A 20,722-nucleotide genomic window follows, 5' to 3' on the forward strand; every position below is an offset into this window, starting at 1 on the left:
TGGTATTTTTATAGAATACTGTTCAAATGAATGGGAAATCACAGCGTTATAGGGTCTCAAGCATACTTTGTTTATGTTTGTTCTGATATATTTTAAACTTTAATTAAATAAAATTCTATAGGGTCTCAAGCATACTTTGTTTATGTTTGTTCTGATATATTTTAAACTTTAATTAAATAAAATTCAGCTTGTTTGGTCTGTGTAATTGTATTACAGGAGGAGCTATTGTCACACCGTCACATGCAACTAGTTACCTAATGCTTTTGGTAAAAATAAATGTATAATCAAAGGAACATATTTTTCCCATTGCTAGAGTAGCAGTTATGTTATTGGCAAAATTAAGAGACTTTTACCTATACTATGAGCGGTAGCAGTATTTCTTGTGAAGTAATGGAAACAGTCTGAGAACCATTCCCTTGATCCACATAGGAATGGCATCTTTTTTCCCCTTGTGACTTTGTGTAAAGTACAAAGAGCAGGAATGCAAGTTGTGTTCTACAGTCAGTTAACAAAGGTAACATAAGTGTGCATGTGCTGGAAGAAAAGGCATTGGAACCATACCATGTCTTTTTTATTTTACTGACTTGTTTTCTTGCCTGAGCATGTGGGTTCCTGTGCAAGGGGAATAATAGAGGGAACAAAAGGACACACCCTCCAGAAACAAAGCATCTAATCCATTTTGACGGTGACACTGGCTGGGACCAGGGCTAAAGAGCCAATTAAACAGACAAGGACATTGGAAGCAGATAGTAAGGGAACACTGGATACAGGGGAGCATCTTACCATAGCTGCATTCCCTATGTTCACATCCTTACATATGATGAACAAGCAGGAAAAGCAGCTTCTTTCCCAGTTCTTGTCTGTGCTACTTGAACAGAGAAAAGGCATCCAAATCCATCTGAGTATCAGTTGACTCCCATGCCTCAACACCTTTTTTAAAAGTCAGCGCAGTATAATGCAATTAGAGTTATTATTCACCTAAGTGTCTAATCTTCCCCTTTTTTGTTTTTAAATTCGTACTAAGTTTTCCATCTGCTACAAATAAAAGGGTTTGATGAATAAATGACTTACAGCCTGCAGGAGGAGAAGAGTTCATATTAAACATTTTGCAGAGAGGAGACTTGCAAAAGAGGATATTTTCTCATAGAAAAAAAAGAGCATCTGTGGACCAGTTGGTTTCTTGCTGACTAAGCCAGCTGGATATGATACTACTTTTGGCAGCTTCCTTATTCTTGTGTGGGCTTCAGTTATATGAATTCCATAAGATATTTATTACTGAATATAGCTATATATTCAATATCATGCATATGATGTTTTATGACGTTGGCATTAGTTTTCCGAGTTAATTATTTAACATCAAATGATGTTAAAATCCTAGTGCCGTTTTTTCATACTTAATGAACTTGAGTCAGCTAAAGCTCAGACATTCATAAACTGAAAAGAAAATAATGTAAAAGTTTAACTGCCTCAGTGCTCCTTTTAGTGACTCATACAAGAACTTCTCTTCTGTAGCCTTATGGAAGAAAGCTAAATTTCAAGCACAGTAAATAAAGGAAAGGATTTACTATCCCTTACAAATGGGGCAATGCATGAAAAATGGATTTTAGCAAGTAAATTAACTGCTCATGAAGTTGGACAGGGATTGACAGCTCAGGAAAGTAAAAAGGAAAACCTTTCCTGTTCTCAGAGCAAGGATAAAATGGGTGTCACAGCCTCTGTGGGGGCCTGCAGAGTTCTGGTATGTTCCCTCCACCTTATCACAAGCATGAGAGTTTTGCAGCGTCTCACCTGTCACCAAAGGATGCTTTTTCTTCTCCTCTGCCCCAGGTTACCAGCCTTGAACTGGCCTGTTTAACTGCTAGTATACTGGAAGTAGCAATGTAAACATAAAGGAGAAAGTGGCTTAGTAGAATCAGCTCTCTTCTCCACCTACATAACTGCTTGCCTTATATACAGTTATGCTGAACCAGCTGGGAGGACGATGAGCCCCGTGCAGACAGCAGGAATACATTACAGCACTATTGCTGCTAAACTCTTCATTACCTTATTCAGGAGACAGCTTTGGCATTGTTCCTACTAACTGAAGGACCTCAGCTCTTTAAAATTGTGGCCATTTCTTTGACAGACAGGCCATCATCTCTTGTGTTTGATTGTCTAGTAATAACTATTTGCTGGGGAATGATGCCGCTAAATTTCTTTTTCCCCAAACCAGTGATCCAGAATCTGATTTCAGCAGATACAAGCCATGGTTGAACGCTCAGAGATACTGCTTAATCTTGCCAAAGCAGGCCAGAGGTGTGCCAGAACAAGAGTGGATTCAGCTGAAAAAGAACTGTTTTTTCAGCTGCATCAGGTCCCTGGTTCAGGTCATCACACAGTTCTGCAAATACAAGCAACCCTGAGCACACCTGAGTGTGAGACAGCCTTTCATTCCAACAACGCAACCAAAAATTAGCCTGTTAAACTACAGAAGTATTCAGGAATTACAGCACCCTGAGATATTCCTGCCCTCTATTTGTACTGCCTTAGGACTGGTACAACTTTGTGGGCAATTATCCTGTGAATTGGATCAGGGAACGGATCTATTTTTGTATACATTTGCTTTAAAGCATTGGTCATGCAGAGATAACTAGATAAGTTGCATGCTGTGGCTATTGTGGGAGTTGATACGAATTTTGGCACTGAAGGCTTTGTGCTGTGACACACAGCCCTGGTGTGTACATTGCAGCATAACCTATCTTCACCCACTGAATCTTCTAGTTCAGACCAACCTGTGAACTGAAAAATACTCTTGATAAAAACGTTTAAATGAAGTGAATGCCCAGAGCTCATTTTCACCTCTTGACATAGTAGTAGTATTCAAACACTCTAAGTGAGGAGGGTAAATGGGTGGTAAACGACTCCCAAACCTCTCTGTGAGGACACCACAACAGTGAAAGTGCAAATTCCCCAAAGCTCTCAAAATGTTCATCTCTCAATGGGTTATGTTTACTTTTCTATACAATCCTTAACTTCTTTGTGTCTGCCAGCAAAGGGTAGAGGGTCTAAGATAATTCCTGTTTTTGAAGGAGACACCTTTAGCACCACCTTTTCATTAATTTCACAAGGGATCTGTGCCACAGCTTTGTATTTATAGTTAAATATGTGACGGGTGCAGTTAACCAGAAAAAGAATGACAAAAAATGTCATTAATTCTTAATCTAAAAGAATATACAATTCTTGATCATGTTTAACCAAAATTCTAATACTTGGGAAAATATTTTTCTAATAAGCAGTACTATACCTCCTTCTGCTCTCAAATACACTAATTAAACCTAGTGTCCTCCGTACAATCATCTGAGGAAAGGGAGACAATACTCTAGGTCCACAGACATAAACTACAGCATGCAATCCTATCTTCTGAAGTACTGAGAGCAGGAAGGCTACTTTTTCCTCTTGCTGGTGAACATGTAGTTTTTACTGTGTTTAATGTCAGGCTTACTTTATACCTCTGAAGGAGAATTCTACTTAGAATATTTTAAATACCATTTAATACCTTTCCTATCTGCAAAATCAGTTTCTGAAAACTTGCTCTTAACTTGGCAAGTGGGAAATGGTTCTAAAAAACTCTACAGACATGTATCTGTACAACTCTGATTTCTGCTACAGAGTGGTATTAACAGTTCTACAGAACTAGTAGTCAGTGGATTCAGAGTTTCAGTCAGAAATGCCCGATACCACTGAAGTCACCATAGTAGAATTAATACCTAGGTGCTGAAGTCAATTCCTCTATGTCCCATCAGTGGTATGCATCGCTAAAGTATTTCAAGGAATCGCATTTGCTTTTATGCATTGTTCAGTTAAAGGCTACAATCAGCACATTTGATTTTTTAATACAGTATACTAATTCCTAATCCTATGGCAGATATGCCATTACTTGACTAAACGTCTTTCAAACTGTCACAATCACTGCCATGAAATATCTACAGTTCAGTGATAATAATTCATACTTATATAATACAATTCTTTCAAATTATTTTATAAGACCCCTGAAATGCAACCAGTGTTACAGTGGAGAATGACATTCAAGTTATGTTTGAAAGTCACACAAAGAAAGCAGACAAGTTAATTTTTGAGAAAACCAAATGCAAACCTCTACCCTTAATAAGGACAGTGAAGACTTTGAAGTGTGGGTAAAACAGGAACTTATTTTTCAGCACATCCACCAGAGTCCTACTTGGTAAACCATGCAGTATTTATTTACCTTTCTCTGAAAATGGAAATGCTGAGGAATTAATCAATGGTCCCAAAGAGAAAGAAAAAGATTAAGTGTTTTAAATCAATGCCTTTCAACAGTATATTCAGCCAGAAATAGATATATTGTTAATCTGCCTGGTGAGACGTTGGCAGGTAAAAGCCATATTTTTAAAGGTATTTATGTACCTGGAAATGCAGAAAGGTATCCATTGGGCTTTTCGAAAGCACCTTCATAAGTACCAGATTCTTTGTAGGGGTTTGAATACTGTGGCTCTGACAGCCTCCTGAAGGCTGTGTGAATATCATCACAGAGAAATGGGCTCTACATTCTGAAGAAAAAAAATAACCAAACAAAAAAACCACGGGGTTCACAAATGGAGAAAAAAAAGCTACATTTTAAATCTCTACAAACTGAAGTGATAAAATAAAATCTTCTAATCTTTAAAGACACCTAACACTTAGAGGAAGATCATTTCAATACAGAGAGTATTATTTCTTTGTCTGTGCCATCTCTGGTGATAGGCTGTCTGTAGTTTAGCTGAACCTTTTCTGAAGTCTTGCTTTCTCCTTAGGCAAAAGTGAAAAAGAAAACCAACCAGAGGGCAGGGATGACCTACCTCAGCTCTGTTTTCTATGGAACAATTGCAATCATATCACAAGGTTTTACTATTATAGGAAGTGAAATAATGGAAGAAACCCAAATCATCAAATAAAATACACAGACATTAGATATACACTAGACTTTTCCAGATGGTAAACAGAACTCTCAACCCATTTAAATCAGCACAGATTCATTAAAGCCAACACACTTTGTTATCATATACTTTTCATGACTGGAGAGGGTTCTTGAAGAAAACAAAAATTACCTGTGCTTGTTTCATAAGCCCTTGGCACTTCTGAAATACTGTAAAGGACTTTATTAAAATGAGACCAAAGTCTTCTCTCCCTGATCCTGGAAAAGAATAACAAGGCTATTTAGCTGTCCTTCTTAAAGTAACCAAACTGTATCACAGGAAAAAAAAAAAAAAAACCTTTAAAATTTCATAGCAGAGGTGAGTAGAGCCAAATATCTTTCAAAGAACAGAAAATCATGTAAAAATTAGCTAGACTCCAAGTGTTCATGGAAACAACTCATGTCTCACAAAATCCCCTCCACCCAAATAAGTACATTTCAGTTTTTTACTGCCTGTCAGTCCAATGCATGCTACGTAAACTTGCCTTGCACAGATTTGACTTGTTCACTCTTTTACAGAGCTAATTTAAAACCATGCCCACTCTACAAATTTTCCAGCAGTACAGTCAATAATCTACTAACCTGATATGTTGCTTTACAATTTATCACAAAAAAAGACAATGAAGTTAAATGCAGCAGAAGCGTGCAGACAGTCCCAGCAGTTACGGTTCATTGATAGTGTGTTCTACAGCCCAAACTAAAGATTTGTAGTAGATCAAGTTATTTTTCTTTCATATCCTGAGAAAAGTCTACTAAATTACACATATTTTGACACCTGTAACTCAAGCATAAGAGAGAGACAGCTAATGAATGAAACCAGATTTTTCTTACGGCCTTCTTGGAGCTTGCCTATCAGTAAATAAGTTACCAGGGTTTTTCGCCTTTTCTATTGTATTAAGTGAATGCCTCATGCAAAGAAAATGCCAGTTTCCTGCTCTCCATTTTATACTTGGAAACAAAAAAAGAATATGCAGGAGTTTTTACTGAGGCAAATGCCAGTTTGCTCATGCAGGCAAGCAGTTCAGCAATCAGACAAAGCAGACAGCTGCAGATTGGTTTATGAGGTGTGGAATGCAAGAACAGTCATCATTTCTTTGAATGGCACCTATTAACCATCTCCTAACAACTTTTTAGCCTCCATGGACAACCTCTGAGAAAAAGCAATGACTTCCAGTCTGACTGTCCAGGTTAAAATGCTAGTTTGAAAAGCAGCAGCAACCACAACCGCTGCCTTTTATTGAATGAAACGTGTCTGAAGGATCATGCTAATCTGCTAACAGATGTCTCACATGATGGACGTGGTGAACAGGGAAAGACTTTCATAAACTCCAGAGCAAGGCCATGACTATGCTCAGATGCCAAATGTAGTTTAGATATGAAGACAAAGAAATGTGAAGCCGCTAAGCATTTTTATTCTTTTTTTATTATTATAAAATTCATATAGATGTTCATGGAAGAAAGAGAACCAGCTCTGTCTATAAAATCCTCAGAATATTGTGGAATATCTAATCATTTTCCCTCAATTTGGTCTAGCTAAGAGGTGTCCTCAAAAGGGCTCTCTCCTGACACATGATCAAATGTAGGTTAGCTCAAGAGGAAAAGGTAAAAGTTAACACAAATCAGAACATCAGATCATTAGTAGTTAATCCCACAACAAACTGACATTTTAATTCATTCCTTTCATGAGATGGCTTTATTTACTGCATACCTCAATAGTGGTTTTCTCTCAAAATCATGGGGATATGGTCTCCATGAGATGTGGTGGTGCTGTTCTTACTGAGTATATGCTAATGCCACTTGTCTTGTTATTCAACTGGGAAAGAAAAAGATGCAGGAAAGCAAATGTAGCTTTAGGTGAACCTTGATATAAGGACAAAAGGGCCCGTACTGCCCTGCTTCTGCTTGCTTCTGTAGAAATCATGAAAAAGAGAAGAAAATAGCAGGCAGGAAGAAAAAGGTGCTGCAACAATGAGGTCAATGATTATATTTATGATATTTACAGGTTTAGCTAAGTTAAGCTAAAGATAGCACTACATTATTTTCCAATAAAGACAACAAAGAAAGCAAACAGATGCATAAAATACAGCAATATAAAATGTTTTTAAATAAAGTAATAAACTGCTGAAAGGATCAAAGTTTTCAATATTTTTGAAGTGCTTATATTGATATTTCATTTGCAGGAGGTAACAACGTTCCTTTAAATCATTGAGAGTAATTGAACTGATGTGGCTGTAAGTTGTTTGCTGTTCTGAGGATTAAATATAGGAAATGTAAGTCACCGTTCTATAGTTAATGGTCCCATAAATAAATAAAGTCCTATTCTGCTTGACTTCTGTGGGTGAGTATCAGAATACGATTATTTTTTTTCCTAAATAAACTGGAATCAAATAATTTAAAAGTTTATACACTTGCTAGCAAGATGTACCTCATGTCTGCTTACTAAAACTAAGTAGTTCAATGTGTCGTGCTTTTACAGTACTGTTTGCAAAAATTACATTCCATTGCTGCTCTTCTGATTGGCTATAAAAAACATGTACAGGATTTACACAACATTGGAAAGACCTTGACAACATTACTTCAGATGTCCAGATGATGTATAACAAAAATCTTTACAGCTTTACTTGCAAAACCCCTCATGCAATGCTGAATATTTCTGTGCTATACTTTCTGCTAAGTGTAATTGAGAACATGCTTGCATTAATGTTGTCAGGATTCCAAAACAGAATAAAAAAACCCAGAGGCTCTTTAAAATTGCATGAGTACTTAAGTATAAAACTAGATCAGGATTCTGGAAAGGAGACATAATAGGATTTCCTCTACGGATCCCTGTGAAGATGTTTTGGGAAGCAAATGGCTTTTCTCCAGAGCTTGTAAATTAGATCCCTTAAATCATATCCTAACATTTATCACTACTCCAAATTGCCACCAACTCCCAATGCCTTTCAAATCAGTAATTTTTGAAGTAATGTAAATAGAGTTAAAGAGCCCAGATGAGGTGCTTGCTAGAGACAGAAAAGGGACACCACTCTCCATTCACATGCTGAAACTCATATGTAATGGTTTATCTATTCTGAATTCCTTGAATGTTCTACAGTTTGCCTATAATGCGTACAGTTTCAAGGACACTGGAACTGTTCTGAAGAACAATGAGACTAGGGTAGCACATTTTAAGCAAAATGAATATTGGCTTACTAGAGTTGCAGTAACAATTTTATTCTGACTATACTTTTCTGAATGTAGCAACCTCATTCAACATTTATTGCCCCTTCAACTGCTCAGAATTACAGGAGCCAAAAAAATGCACGTGTTCACGTTAAAGCCATTTTCACCTCCTAGAAGGTGATCAGCAATAAACACAATACAATACTGTTAACACACTGCAGAGTTCAAAGTTAATCTTTATGCACCTGTAGATACAAAGCAGCAAAGGATGCAGAAAAATAAGTTTGCAAGAAACCCTCTTTTACTGGATAAAGAATAGATAAAAAAATAAAATTCATAGATAATAGATAATAAAAGTTAATCGATTTAATGTTTTAGTTTTCTGTGTTATCCAACACAGATCTAACTCCTGTACAAGGTCACTCTGGATAAATCAGACACAATCTAAACTGTCTATCATCATCTTGCCAGTCCTCAGTCTTCCTTTTTTGAATCTGAACCCTAGAAGAATTCAGTATTTTATGATTTATTTTTTTAACATAATGCTAGAGAAGCAATTATGAATGTCACTGTCACAGCTGATATCTGAAAGTCTGGGGTTTTTGGATCTTGCTGAATATACATCAAAGTTCTAGACATTAATTCCACCTCTCTTGGGTGGTATTCCACAGCTTAACTTCTCCCAGCATTGATCTGAGTCACAGTAAGATGTTGGTCATGACTATTTTCTCAAACATATCTACAGATTTAAAGCTATATGATGTCACAATGATCATCCTTGCAAAACAAGAAGCAAAACATGAATTCCTGAAAGGTAGGAACATCTACAGAACTGTGTGAAAGCTTTGATTTTCCCCTGAACTGAGCTAACCTCATTCCTGGAGGTAAAGCAAAAGAAAACAAAGCAAAACAAAACAAAACCCAACACCCCACTCGGCTCACTGTACATGATGTTTCCCCATGTCTCTTGCAGTCTGACTGTCAGCTTTCCATTGATTCATCCCTCATAGCCTTTCCTAATCTATTCATGCCACCTCCCCTTTTCGAAAGTCTTTGAAGTTTCAGATCTCTGCTGAACCCAGGCATAGCCCTAGGAAGAGTACCCCATTCCATCCTGCACAGAGCCAGTTTGTCTCCCAATAGCCCAGCAGCCACTCATATCTGAAATTCTTTGAAGTTATATACTTTAGGCTGCCTTATCTGTGCCGTTGTTCTACCTTCTCACTCCTTTAACAACGTTGTTGCCGCTTCCCATGATTTAACTCTACGCATTCAGGTTAGCAACAGCAAAACTGAATTGAGGAGTCATAGATAGTCAACACTAGATTCATAACAAATTCTCAAAGTATATATTTCCAGCTTTATAGCTTGGATAGAAGAAAATGCATCCTGCAAATGCCAATTAATACATTTTTTTCAGTTCTAAGTAGTTATTTAAATTTTAATCAAATGAAGCAGAGCAAGATTAATTTTAAATACACGATGCTTTGTGACTCAAATTTATTGACACCAATAAGATGCTTATAGCCCTTAAAATATTTTCTGGAAGCTATGAAAAGCCAGGCCTACTTAGGATATAAGCTTACCTCGCTTAACTGAATGGAAATCACACCAGAATTTGGGCCTCTACGTTCCCTGTATAATGCACAAGAAGACTTAGGTCTCTCAGAAGGGTGACCCTGCACTATTAATAGAATGTTGCTTGGAGTACCCACCAGAAAATACCTCACCATGGAGTGCTTATCTCTGTGACTCTAGGGATGGTCCTTCCAGTTCTGGAAGCAAGGTCTCCTTGTGAGGACAAGGACATACCTTTCACACAGCTGAGGAGAACTTGTTTTCTTTCAGAACAGAGCTGCAGCACGGTGGTGTTCCTATGCATACCGATGGGTAGCTTTAAATGGCTGTGGCTGAGCCAGTTAAGTCAGGATCCCTTTCCAGCCAAGTGACAGAAGGAAATATTTGGAGGAGTTGGCTGACCTGACATTCTTTAGACAGTTATTCTTCCATAAGATGAATCACATCCTGAATGTGCTATCCATTTACTGCTGAGGTAGTCGAGCTAGTTGCCACCTAAAAAGTAGGCACCTAGAGTTCAATTAAAGCAACCTCCCACCTCCGTCCTCGTGACTAGAATACTTTGTGAAGTAGAAGATCCTCTCTAGTCTGAATGGGTTCAAAGCCATGCAGTGCTTCTCCAGGTGGCTGCATGCCCCCCATGCCTCCAACAGAATCTGTGCTGTTGTGTAGAAAAGCACAAAATGCAAAGGCCAGTCATCTGAAAGGCTCCAGGGAAAGCAGTTTTGTCCTATACTCTGATCTTAGCATTGGCTTTTATTTTGTTTCTCTTGTTCCTACCCTCCACCCCACCCACCTGCCCCTACTAAATATAAACACGTAGCTCTATAATGAAGAATCAAACCCAGGACTCCTTTTTTCTTAAGCATCACCTACTGGGTAAGTGTATTAGTCCCAAGTCTGTAAAGTAAAAGATAGTCAGACTGCCATCACTTCTCCTCCAGAAGCTAGTTATTTAAGGAAAATAGCTAGGAAGCGATGCTGACAGGGTCCCAGTTCAGTAGCTCTGTGGTGGAATGACATTCAGCAAGAAGTTCCTCCTCCTCCTCTGCCAAGCCAAACACTTTGGCATTATTGTGTGTCACTTCTGACTTCCTAGCATAGGTGAGAACCAGGTTGTCCATTCTGGCCTGTGCAAGTGACAAGACTTTATGAATCACACCTGGGGGACTATCTAGTGATGAGAAAACAGCTAGATGCCTTTTGGTTTAAGCAGTTACTGTGTGAGCAGAATTTGAATCACGACTTAGATTTAGGTGTCAGATTCCTGTCTAGAGCCCATTTTAGATAACTGTGATTTTTTCCCCTAATGTTTCCCAATGACAAACCAATATACCATAATACAGTTGGAAAGTTTTTAAAAGACTGATTAACTAAATCACAGTCTATACATCATTTAGGATAAGTTTCCTAGTAAATCTCTTCAGACAATTCTTCTAGCTTGATTTACATAAAACTGTCACATGAAAATGGTGAGGCTTGATGTGCATCAATCAAGTTATTAAACAGAAATATTTTCACCTATTTGTTTTACTAGTATTTTGATTATAGAACTGTAAAAGAAGGTGAAAGTTATCTGTAATAGCGTTGTTAAAAGCAGAATTTGGAACAGATTTTTAACAAACTTATTAAAGTGCAAGAATCAGGTAAATTTTGCTGTTATAGTAAATTTTGGCATGAAACTTCAGAATTTTACTGTATGATTTCAACATGGCAATCTACACTAGTGAGAATGTAAGATTAATTTTTACTTTGATATTTAGCCTAACCAGATTTGGGGAGCAAAAAAATTCGCAAAGTGACCAAACATAAAACTCAATATACATAAAGGAGGGAAGCCCATTTTCTAATCTGTAAGGAAAAATCAGTTAGGCGTTGCCTAAGAAGTTATTTGGCAGAACTTTTCAATTTATCTTTGGTCCAAAAAGAAAAAAACCCACTTTGTTTACGTACCTCCATTGGCCACGCTTCACAAATAAATGAGACTGGTAAAAATCTTATGCCTGCCAAGAAAGAACCCCCTCTTGATTATTGGCATTTCAATGCAATTACAGAATTCAGGTTTAAAAATTAGACGGGATGATAAAAAGCACATTCTTCATAAATATTTAACCTTCTTCAGTATGACAGTAATTATAGTGTGGAGCTCAGTAGCTGCATATTCCATTTAAAAGATCTGTCATGCCTTCCCTTCGAAATGCTTCTTTTCAAAGGTTTGCAATGCCAAGATAAAAAGAAAACTCCCCCAAGGTGGAAACTTGGAATAAAGTCTCAGCTTCTAAAAATTATTATTAATGGTAGATTCTGAGGATGAGAGAGTCTGTTTGAAATATAGTGAGATTTTACAAGCACTGCTTTCTTTTCCTGAGCAAAATATTTAATAACATTGGATAATCTCTACATTCTAAAAATATCTGGGAAAAATCGCAAAATATTTTCAAAATGGAAACACTGATTTTTGTTAAATGTTTTTTGTTTTGAAGTGTCCTTTGATCTTACTGGTAACATTTCATCCTTTTAAAAAGTACTTGAAGTAAAGTTGAAGTATTTGGTGTTGAATACAATTGGTTTAGATCAAATGAAATGGGTTTTTTTTTTTGCAGAAATTCCAGATACCTTAAAAACTATTATTCACTCAGCTTTAGATCAGTATATATACATTTTGATAGGTAAAACCATGTTTTCATATTATAGAAAGCTAGTGAATGGCTTTGAAGAAGGTTTTGATAATGCTTAACTCAAAATTCTAAGTTGTTTTATTAGGGGAAGGTAATTCATCTATTTGAAGTTTGGTGGGGATAAGGTGGGAAGAGGGAAAGTGCTAAACCTCAGCCATGCTCATGGAAATGTGGATGTGAAGATTAAGCGAAGTGAACAAGTGAAGATAACAGGTCTTGTCAGGAGATGGTGATATTTGTGGCTGTGCTGGCACCCAGGCATCTGACCGAGGCTTTCACTTGTGATAGAAGCAGGTGGGTAAGTCTCTTGCCAGGACAGAGTCTTGTTTTGGTACTCAGCAGCTGCAGTCAGAACACCTTAGGAACACTCTCCCTTTCTTGCAAGGAGAGAGTGGGAGCAGTTCCCAGGAGCTGCTTTCCCATTCTCTGCCCACACAGTGTGGATAAGAAACTAGGCTAGTTTGTGCGTGGGTGGTTGGTGGGAAGGAGGTAAAGACAGACACATATGTTTATATGGCACTTCATCACTACTGGAGGTCAGTCAGGTTTGGAGCCAAGCTGCTGCTTATGCAGCTTTGAAAAGCTTCTTCTCTGTCCTTGAAGCTGAACTGTTATTAGAGGCAAAATTCCTCTCCAGCCTCATGGCTGTATCAGTGAAGAGTAACTGCCAATATCTCTATAAGATGTTGCATACTCCTCTTTAAGATTAGTCAAAGAAATGCAGTTGAAACTCGAGTTTCACTTCAGACTCTCTTAAGCACTGAAACATTTAATGAGAAGTTCTTTATGCTTCACTTCTTTCTTCTGCTAGGCTTTTTCTAAAAAATTAAGAACTTGGGTGTTCATAATGGTTTTAGCTCTAATTACCTGTTTACAGTCATGGACTATTTATATTCATTTACATTGCTTTGCATTTATGGCACTGTATTCCACTTCATTTTTGTCACTCTTATCAATTAGTTAGAATGAGGATTTTCTGCAATTCTTGACAGTCAGCTTCAGATTTGTCTGTTTTAAATTTAAATAATTTAAATAATTCAAAATCATATAAAAACTTTATTATTTCCCTATTCATCCCTTTTGTGGATTTTCTGAATATGCTACATAGGATCTCTTAGAATATACAGTTCTATTGTCACAGCCAAGCATACACTCCTGCCCTTCGTTCCATAACTTTCAAACAGTTGCTGATCTATGAGGCAACTTTTCTTTTTTTCCTATGACAGCTTCATTTCAACAGTATTAACCTGATCATCCTTACTGATATGCTGTTAACTTAGTAGATATGTGAAATAGGACTTCCCCCTACCCAGTGACTCTTCCTTCAGATAATATGTAACCATTTCTCTACTAACTCTAGTACACAGGGTACTCATCACTCAATATAAAGTGTATTTAACTGGTTAAGTTATAAAATTCATATTTTTACATTACCTCTGGGAGAACCCTAAACCTTTATTTAATATAAAAAAAGATATCAGAGTCTGGGTGGTTATTCAGCTGAGTAGCCTAAAATGTGGTACAAATCTACACATTTGTCTAGTACAGAAGCCAGATTCACTGACCCTTGGTTTCTCAGGATCCTTTCTGATTCTTCTGAAGGTTTGCATTTGTATTAAGGTTGATTAAGCAATGGATGATATACCACAGTCATTGACCAAATTCACTTCACTAGGTCCTATTTCCCTTCCTAGTGCTCTAAATTTACTGCATTTCAGAGATGGAAAGAACAGCCAAACCAAGGAGTGAATAATAAAATAATAAAGGAGAGAAGTCTAGCCATTCAGAAACAGAAATAAAAATTAAGGAAAAAAAGGGACTTAAATGGGGAAGAAGTATAAATTTTTCAAAGATACTTTTTTCCCCCAAGAGCAATATTCTACTGAAGACTGTTCTATTCCCAGCGCTGTGTAATATATAGAACTCACCTAGAAACTCACTGCTCTACTTGCAACTCCATCTTCTTTCTAGGGTTACAAAATGGAAGGTTTGAGGTACTCATGTTTCCTCTTTCAAGGAACTCATGACCAATAGGATTGACATGCAACTTTATTTAATAACACCTATGAAAAAAAGAACTTTAAAATAAAGCAATCTTCATTCACTGTTATAAGATAGATTTTTCTCAAAAATTAGACCATAAATGACAAGGCGAGGCTTGAAGCAGGAATCTGGATGAAAAATATACTTGCAAATAAACAAGCAGGCCATAAATTCATAAATTTTAAAATATAAGGAAAAATACGTAAGCTTCCCTCAGGAAGACATGGTTATCTAAGGATGAATCTGTCATTATTGGGACAGGGCTACCTCTCTTTTATGCATTGTGCTCCTTCTTCACTAGTATGTGTCAGGTTTTAACCTCTTCACATAACCATAGTTGTCAAGTAACAAAGATGATTCCCTCACATGTGCCTTCAAACCTCATGTCTGCATTCACCTACACTCTTGCCAAATTCTTAAGAAGAGACATGAGAGTAAAAAGGTTATCTGGCCTAGTATTTTTTTTGAAGAAATCCTAGTCATTAGTGAACAGATAATTTTTGTGGTTTGATTTTGAGGCAGAAGACATTGATTCATTTCATTTGGCTATTATATAAACTGTTAAAATGAAGAAGTCACAATAAATGAAATTTATTTTACTGAAGTTGTTCATGTTTATGTGAGCATAATCATGTATGAACATATACGAGTCCATAATTTAAGGCTTTTTGCAGTTCAATAGTCTGAGCTGCTCTATAACTCTTGCAATGAATGAACTCTCTCAGTGTCCATTATGGGATGATATTGGAAGACCATAAATACTTGATTGTCTTTGTCCTTATCCTCTTTCAGTAGTGAACACATCATCAAAGGTAAAATTTACACAACAGCTCAGGCTTAAGCACCAACAGAACTGAAAAGCTTTGTGTGAATGTCAGAAGACTCTGTGTTGATACCAACCATGAGCATTCTGAGACAAAAGAATACTCTAGAAAAGGCCACCTCTTCCTTTCCGATACAGATGAAGGTATTAATTAGTTTCATTTTAATATGAGATACAAATCCAGATATGCCACTTATGCAGTAAGTTCTATCCTGTCATGTGCACTAAAATAATTTCTCTATTTCTGTAGATTGGAAGTTCTGCCCCTTTTCCTTCCAGGACAAGACAGGAATCCTGCTGCAGCAAACTCTCCAGGATCATTACTATGCAACCTACTCTCTGCATCTCACTGCTTCTGGAATAGTGATCCTTGCCTTCTCCTGAGCACAGCCTGCAAAAACCATGAACTTGGCATGATCCACCTCTTGGACTTCACTGCTGCCAAGCAGTCTGAATATGCAGGGTGGTGTCCTAAGGTACCCAGGATGCATGAGCAAGCCAATCACCACATGTACTAGAGGGTTCAGCCATGCTAGGGGTATGTTTACAGGTATGGGTTCAACATGCTGTGTTGAAAATAATGCAAACTTAAAAAATTGCTATGCCTATGTCCCACTGTCATTTAAACCTCCTGTCCTCACCTCTGCACTGCAGTTTATTCTCTCTTCATGGACCTCCTCCATTATCCTCATATAACATGTGCCACTAAAACTGGTTGCAGGCCTTTTCTATGGATTAGATCACTAAAATGAACGGAAATTTTTATCTCCCCTTGGAAATATTTCTTTTTTTAATCATTTTTTCTTTAAACCAAGCACATTTTCATGGAGCAGGTGACAGTTCCATGCTCTAGATAAGACTGTCCTAGCCAAACCCTTATGGAGATACTGTTCTTGACTACCTTCAGAAAAAAAATATTAACACCATGATTATAATTAGCCAACTATTAATCTTTAAAGAAGGCTCAAAGAACTACAGGAATTTGACAGATAAAATGGAATTTCATAATTAAATCTCAGTTTTAAAGGCAGAAAGGGTCCACATGTAGGCAGCAAACAGAATAATATATTCTTCATTAATTTATCACCACGTAATAAATAACAAATATACCTTCAATAATCATTTATCAGTGAAATGCCTGCCCTATTTAAAGCAAACACTTCTAACTGGATATGTGTAAGTAGAAGAAAGGTACTGTCAGCAAGCTATTCTGAATCTTTGTGACAAAAATGGATGGAGAGACGGCAGAAGGGAGGGGGCAGAAATGGAAATATTGTAAATTATTAGATGCAATTCTATATGATACATATTATCAGAATGATTCACATAGCAAGATAATAACTAGAAATAAAACTCTAATCATCCAGCAGCAAAGTAGAGAATGTTGTTGCTGTTAAGAATCCTGAAACAGAATCAAAGAAAGAGGAAAATAAAGAAAATGGAAAATTTGAATAGGAGTGCAAAAGACTGCAAACTAAAAACAGAGGTGTGATGGGGAAAACTACATCTGAAGATTGGAGAATTGAGGGAAAGACACACCCCCTCCTTTCCAAAAGACTTGCTGATTTTTTTCAAAAACTGTGTCAGGCTAGAATAGAAATGGGAGGTTACACTTTGTGGTGAAAGCCACAGAAAAGGATACAAAATAAGAGCTCTAGTGTTAGCATACAAAGCATCTCAGCCCAAGTCTACAAAGTTTCACAAATGAGATTTCCAACTCAACATAACCAATGCCTGTGTGTCAAATTAAATATTAAATGTTGAGTCCTCTGTTATCAGGAAATAATTCGGTGCCATTGACTTCAAATAGAGATGGAGCAATTAACACCAGCACAGAACCTGGCCTGATCCATTAGTGTTTGTATTAGCAAGGGGAAGCACAATTTCCTGTTAATTTGTGACAAATTTACAATAACTCTGACTGTTGCAGCTCAGAAAGTGGAAGATGAAGCAAGAACTGCAGAGCAGCTGGAGGAAGCTCATTTTATGAGAAATGTGCTTCTTCATGCGCCTTGCAAAAGCAATACCACTGCTAATAAACTTAACCATGTTTTTACATGCATACAATGAGTATATACACACTGAGGAAGGACCAGTCCTGTCCAGATAGCTAAAAACCACAAACATATTCAGGAAGGACAAAGTTTTCTTTAAGATGTTAGTTAACACATGTTAAATATATTCCTCAAATCTCAGCTAACTTCCACTGGCTGAACACTCATGGTGACAAATGCAGTGAGTCCTGGTACCTTGAAACTCCAGATGTGAGAGATTTAAACTCTGTTAGTCTGTTTAAGCCTGAAGGTGGCCATACACTAGGGGTTCTGTCCAAAACTTCTGCTTCTTTCGTTTTGGTCTGACCAAAACAGTAACCCTGAGTGAGTGTCTATCCCTGCAAATTACTGGAAAGTGAGCTGAGTTGAAGCTCTGCCCATCCCACCTACAAAACATGTTTTTCAGTGATCTTCCCATTCCTGGTAGTTAGCTAGACATTTTTCCATTGGACTGTTATACCAATGTATAAGTGTTCTACAAGAACAGGATGTGATGAGCCATTTGACAGAAGCAGGTAGGTTTCCTACAGAGGACAGCACACTTTACTGGCAGGTCACCGAGCTTCCCAACAGTGTGCCAGACAAGCTAAACACAGCCACAAATCTGACAATTGCAGAATAAAAACTAAAGCCATGAACAGTAGGGCTTTATTGCTGCCTGCCATGGAGTTGGAAATCTTTTGCTCATGGGACTTGAGTGAAGCCAAGACTGCCATGCTAATAGAATAATAATTTCCTTTTAAACAAAATACGTAAATATCCGTAATGAGAAAAAAGTAAGAATCTGAAAAACAGAGGATGTTAATCAACCCTTACAAATAGTTGACAAGGTATGGCCTTGGGAAAAGGAATAGACACCATAAATAAGTCAAACTAAGAAATAACAAGATAAGCTCAAGGAGAACCGAAGGGTTAATGAGACCAAACAGACAATTACTTGAACCATGTATGAACTGTCCCAATTAGCATACTACAAGGCCTGCTCTTGAGCAAAAAAAGCCCCCTACTAACAAAGCCCCCTCCCCACAGAACATGCAGGGTGAAAAGAAAGAATACTGTACCTTTAAATGGAGATGGGGCTTGTAAGAACCAGTAAGAATTGTGACCAAATGTAATAGTAAAGCATTGTTCAAAGTGTAGAAAATGTTTTACTATGTATTAAGAGGTGTGCTAGCTTTGTGGATTTACCACCTGGCACCATCTCTGCAGAGACATGCAATGAACAAATATCTCAGCTTTGTGTGTGGATTAGCCCTTGCACACCGGATGAAGAACCCAGAATTGGAATAACAATGCTGGCTGGATGTGGCCAGGGATATGTAAGCCACCAGGATTGTGGTGTTTTTCAGGGAGCTTACGGAAGTTCATCAACAGTTTCCTTTTGAGAAAACTGTATAAATGATCCTTTGTATTTTCATTTCTTCATAAAGGCAGAAGTTCAATACATTCCTTTCTAAAAAAAAAAGTCATTATTTTGTTCAAAAGCGGAAACATTTTTTAAACCTTCTGAATCTCCTACTGAATGGAATTACACATTGCAAAAAGCCTCAGTACATGAGCACCCAACCATATTATTAAGCATCCTGAGAATCTGTGAAGCTTCAATGTCTTTGCTGGTTTTGACCCAAAAATACCTTCAAAAAATTAATCTTTTATTGGACAAAGTTCTACAGAAAACACAGAAAGTGCAAACAGGCAAATTATTAACCTGTAGAAGTCAATACATATATTCAACTTTGCTGTTTCAACAGGAACTTTTGTACAACAAAGGCAAAGTTCTTGGACTGGATCAAGGTGTTGGGACTGCACATGATGCAGAGCATAAACCTCTCCCATTACCACCTATGTCTGCTGTGGTCCATGGATGGTGTAGGAAGAGCAACCACTTCAAAAAAATTCCTTGAAAAAAAGAATCAAAATGCCAAACCTCTGAATAAAATAAACTTATGAAATTGAGCAAGAGTTGTTTAGAACTGTTTAGACCATTAAAGTTAGGGGGCCTACTCAGGATAGAAAATATTACATTCTAAATACATGACCTGTTTATTCTTTCTTTAATGCATGGAACAATTGTCTCATTCCAACTCCCTGGGAACTGGCATTTCATCAGTGGTTATTTCTTACAACCTCCACATGAAAATCTTCTACTTTATATAAACAATTAAATATTTATTGTACATCAGACTAAATAGTTCAGCATATAGATCACACACTTGAAAATACAGAAGGCCAAGTATTTGACTTTTTAAGAAAAAAGCTTATCCTGGAGCATAAAAATATTTTGGGAGGTGGGGAGTGGGAGAAGGGAAGTTGCTCAGAATTATACACTTCCTTCAAGAACTGTCATTGGAGCAAATTGTCAGTTTCCCAGTGAGAAGGTTTGTTGCAGATATTGAAGTCATTCCACTATTAAGATCTCCATCTCACATCAGTCCAGCTAGCAGACAACTCAGGGACTTGCACCGCGAGGTTGTCACTTCCCTATTCCTTTGGCAGCTCACCAAAAGCCCAGATCTCTCTTAACTCTTGATTTACCTGCAAACTTGCCTGGGCTGCCAGGCTTCCCTGCTAGGCTACTCATGTCTTGAGTAGGAGTTGCCTGCACATGCCAGCCACCTTACAGAGAGACCCATAATAACACTGACAGAGAGTGGTCAGAAATACATTAAGAGCTCTATGTTGGAGTTTCCTAAAATACAATATTTCAAATACTCCCACTGTACAGGAAATCTCAGACCTCTTATTTTCTGCTCAAGTTAGGAAGAACATTAAAAACCAGAGAAAGGTCCTGGGGCGGTAGACATATAATCCTCTGCACTGATTTACTTTTAAACTTTCTGAAACCCTTTCCCTACAAAGAGATACTCAAGCTCTGCCATTACTTAAACAGGTCAAAAAAATGATCCACTGATGTCTTCCATTATAAACAAAACCCTTCATATTAGAAGGTATGGAAGAAGATAATTAAGTTCTCACAGCTTACTTTTTGTCATTGGATTCCTCTGGGGACCTAATATTAGGAAACATCTTTATAATCTAAAATTACTGTTCCTAAAGTGTGCATGATAAATGTATCAGTGATGTTTTAGAAGATATTTTACCTCATTTGCTTCTTCTAACAACAATTTGTCAAAAAACAGAGAAGAGTCTGCTGAAATGCATAGGCTTTTGGGAGCCAGAAACTCCGTCTGAGAAGAAATTAGCAAATAAACTGCATGACGTTAACAGGTGTTGCGCACAGCAAATCTACCAACAACTAGGCAAGCTGAGTGAACCCAACAGCACTGAACATGAAATCTGCACCACAGTGCAGAGATTTAACACCCGTGTGGAAAAGCAGACACGGGATTGCCTATGATGATGATGTTGCATGAAGGTTTTGGCTTTGGTCAGAATTTTGAAGACAGACACCCAT

The 20,722-nt window shown here is 37.4% G+C and overlaps 1 long non-coding RNA gene across 1 annotated transcript; it reads left to right on the top strand.

Annotated features, from left to right (window-relative positions):
• Positions 1-3,463: 3,463 nt before the first annotated feature.
• On the top strand, positions 3,464-19,263 carry LOC130148668 (uncharacterized). Its single transcript, XR_008821618.1, has 2 exons — positions 3,464-15,397; positions 15,504-19,263. It is a non-coding gene; the product is annotated as an uncharacterized LOC130148668 (long non-coding RNA).
• The last annotated feature ends 1,459 nt before the right edge of the window (positions 19,264-20,722 follow it).

The sequence above is a fragment of the Falco biarmicus genome, chromosome 1 (genome assembly GCF_023638135.1).
Source record: "Falco biarmicus isolate bFalBia1 chromosome 1, bFalBia1.pri, whole genome shotgun sequence".
Taxonomy (NCBI): Eukaryota; Metazoa; Chordata; class Aves; order Falconiformes; family Falconidae; genus Falco; species Falco biarmicus.